General features: G+C 35.4%; 1 pseudogene; it reads left to right on the top strand.

Moving 5' to 3' along the window:
* The first annotated feature begins 467 nt into the window (after positions 1 to 467).
* LOC111084025 lies at positions 468 to 2959 on the top strand (annotated as a pseudogene).
* Positions 2960 to 4149: the final 1190 nt, after the last annotated feature.

Raw genomic sequence — 4149 nt, 5'->3', positions numbered from 1 at the left:
ACATTCGTTGTAACCAGAAACGTTCTCCCATAAATCCAGTAACTTGCAACGAAACTTGTGATAAGTATCTAATAATAACTAAATCTAACTTACTTATTCCTGAACGATAGAAAAGATTTCTGATATAAAGTATTATAATTTAATTCATAAAAAGGTTCAGATGAAACTTCAATGGTTTTATGTTTAACGTTCAGTTTCGGGGAAGAACTGTGATGTAACACTAGTTACATAATTATACCAGTAAGGCTAGTGAGACGTGCAAGGACTTGTTCATTAGGATCAGTGTTGGGAAAAGTGATCCACTGATGACAGTTATAATTACCAGCCAGACCAGCAGTAATCCTACAACAGCTCTAGTGAGACGTGCAAGGACTTGTTCATTAGGATCAGTGTTGGGAAAAAGTGATCCACTGATGACAGTTATAATTACCAGCCAGACCAGCAGTAATCCTACAACAGCTAGCTGTTGGGGAACTGAATGATTTAAAATAGCAAAATATTAAACTCTGTAACCTTTTAAACTCTCTCAAAATTCTTGCATTAGTAAAAAACAAGCCTAAAGAAGAACAATTTAAGGAACTACAAGATAAGCTAATAAAGGCCAATGGACTTTCAAACCAAGCAAAGAATATGAGCTGACAAGAAGAAGAGTAAAAGATGGTGTTATTGAAATGTGGTATTTTATTCATTCAAAGTTGAAAACCCTGAACAAAACACAAAGTTCAGACAAGGAAACCGCCAAAACGCTAAGTGAAACAGTGGAAGATGTAGCAAATCATAGAAGCTCCATTATGGTGGACCTAGAACAACTTAAACATCTGGATGGCATGGCTGTATGGAGACGAAAGGAAGCTTAAGAACTCGGTGATGTTGTACAGCAGAGGCTCAAGTAGTTGCAGAATCCTAAAGATTGTAGCCTGAACAAAGGTTGTAGCTATGGATGTCAAATTCATCATGTGGTATATTGTTTCATTGTGTCCTATGGAACCTAGAGGACTATAATTCTCAAATTAAAGAACTGGAGGTACTCTCGTCAAGGCCGGGAATCACTATTTAAGCCTGTTAGCGACACCTGTACTGATGAATCGGGAATAGCTCGTGGTAGTTGGTCAGATTCCAAAGATGCTCAGATAGTTGATCTCCCCCATTGTTGATAATATTCATCCACGTCCTCCATACTTACCATTAGTCATTCCTCGGGGACCTCTCGGATAGGTTGATTCGTATCCATGGCAACCCTGTTGTATGGTGGATCGGCCAGTTTTTAATGTGGACGCAGGAAGGTCTGGCAATGTTTTTAATGTGGACGGAGAAGACACAGGAAGGTCTGGCAATGTTTTTAATGTGGACGGAGAAGACACAGGAAGGTCTGGCAATGTTTTTAATGTGGACGCAGAGGACACAGGAAGGTCTGGCAATGTTTTTAATGTGGACGCAGAGGACACAGGAAGGTCTGGCAATGTTTTTCAAGTATGCAGAGGAAAAAGTGAATTTAAAACATCCAGTAGTGGGAGTGCATGTACAGACAAATTAGGAACAAAGGCAGCTTTCCATGGGATACAGAGAAGATTATTAGAAGCAGCTAGAACTAAAACAGTCAGTTGAAGAGAGACGAGTGTACCTTGCTAGGGATGATCCTAAACTGTTGGAGGAGAGTCGCCAAACGTTTCCCAAATATTCACTTCTTATCTAAATGTGAATATGTACATTTTCTTTACAGGTGTGTCGCTTAGGTTATGAAATCGTACAAACTGATCATCCAGATGTCTCAAGCCACTTCCACTCATTAGATGATGTATTCTACTTTGGTGGACAAGGCGACCACAACCAAGCAGCCATTTAGACCACAATCCTCGCAGTCCTGCAGAAACTGAAATGAAGAAGTGAGGTATTGTAGGCATTGCAGGTAACCACTGGGATGGGTACTCCAAGGGTGTTAACCGCCGGACAAAGAAGTCTGGACTTTATCCATCATATAAAGCAGTAGAAGATGTCCAGCTTCATGACTTTCTAACTTATGAAGAAGTCAAACACTTCCAAGCTCATTATACAAGTTATCTTTATAATAAAGTACATTGGAGATCATAAAATGTTCTACTGCCTATTTTAAGCATTTGTACTGATATCATTTACGTAGGTGACAAAGTCGTCAAAACTTTCCAGTGTTAAATCATGGACAAATAAATTGTAATAACATGATTAAATCATCTGTTCTATTCGTTTAAAAGAAATATTGAATTGATGACTTTGTGTTTAGGGTTAGACAGTGTGTATTTATGAGTTTTGTTGGTTAAGGTCTAAGGCACTTCTTCACGAGTTCAACATTATTTAGCAAATATACAAAACAATCTGATGCCTGAGAGAAGAACGAAATTGTATAGACTTATTATTACTCGTATGTATCTGAAAAACAAGATTTTTATTATTGTACAATCTAGTGTTAAAAATATAGTAGGCCTAATATTAATGTCTGATGCCAGCTCAGAAAAGGCATTCACACTATAACAAGTGTTGTAACAAATGGCTGGGATAAGTACTGTTCTGACCACTATTGTTTTTGTTTTATCCCAGCCCACCTGATGAGCTTTGTATTGAGTGAAACGTGTAGCTGGCGGTGGATAGTCCAAACAAAGCCTAGTTGAAATACTATTGTACATTGTTGTTGAGAAAAACCTGAGGGACCGAATAAAGAATGTAGTTTTAAAACATATTAGTCCTAATACTTAATGCATATGACAAAGATAATTATGTATTTTTATTACTGTTGGATAAAACCTTTTCGTTCAATGTTCGCACTTTTTTTTCCTCCTCTCTAGCCCGTTCACTTTTGTTACCTTTATGTTTCTTTTCATTGTCGTTCTTCACTCCTATTTAGTTCACATGACCTTTATTGTTGGATCACTTTAAACAATATTACCTGATGCACGTGTTTATTCATTTTCTCACATTGTTGCCTGGATTTTTGTTCTACGTTTCCTTTTTTGTTGTTTATTTACTACGACTAACTTTATTTATACAATTTTTATACTTTTATTATTATATTTTTATTTTATATGTTACTTCCCTTCCCTCATCTGTAGCTTCAAGAACATGTTCTCCAGCCACGTGTTATTTGTTCTTTCAACCTAACCCTTATATTAACAGTTTCATTGACACTGGTAACCAGATGATGGGCTGTTGCCCGAAACGTGGTTTTCTTGTTTTATTAATAAAGTTATTTTAATTTGGCGAGTTTTTAACCACTACTTTATATTCTATAATACTAATAACAGGCCCAGACTTTATCAAATTAGTATAACAAAATAAACTTAGTTCTATGTAATCACAGTCATTTAAAACTAGTGTTACAAATAAATACATCTAGGAAAACAAATTTAAGTTGCGTGTATTTTAGGCCTATTGATATAAAAGATCACATTACCGTTGGCTCATAATTATTACAGGGAGAGACCTGTAGATTGAACAGACTGTTCGATTTGTAACCTACAATGACGAATTATACTATACAGGAATGTGTATTTCAAGTTTAGAATTTGTACATGGATATAGTTCTAATGTCAGATGTCACGTGACTTACTAATTAGATCTAAACATCGTGTATTATAGATCTAATTTGTTTTCTTTCAAAGTTTGTAGTGTACTACTGGAGGGATCTACACATTGTGATAAAAGTTTAGATAAACGACCTTTACACTCCAGTGTATATATATATATATATATATTTACTACCAACGTTTCGTTTTACAGCTTCTTCAGGGTTAATACATACAAACTGTTTGATATTGAAGTATACTTTAATTTATAAAATTGATTGTGATGTTCCATCGCTCGAGTCTGTCGCACGTGTCTCCAACAATGTATAAAATATCAGTTGTTTCATTATTCTTCGAATATAGTATACTTATATTACTAAAATAAGATATAAAAATAAAGAGAACCGAAATATGTTTTTTGTTAAAACTACTAAACCTTTTCCTTTTTCTGATTAGATTGTCGTTCCTTTGGGGGTTCTTTTATAACTGCCTTTTCTGCTGATGAGATGTTATATTTTTCGTGATGATTTTCATGTATAGCTAGCTAGGAGATTTTTTGTTCTGAGACTGTAGATGTTTTTGGCAGTTAATACTTCTGTGAGTTAAATGAGTGATT

This window comes from Limulus polyphemus, unplaced genomic scaffold (genome assembly GCF_000517525.1).
Source record: "Limulus polyphemus unplaced genomic scaffold, Limulus_polyphemus-2.1.2 Scaffold12904, whole genome shotgun sequence".
NCBI lineage: Eukaryota > Metazoa > Arthropoda > Merostomata > Xiphosura > Limulidae > Limulus > Limulus polyphemus.
This window is presented reverse-complemented; position numbering and strand designations above follow the sequence as displayed.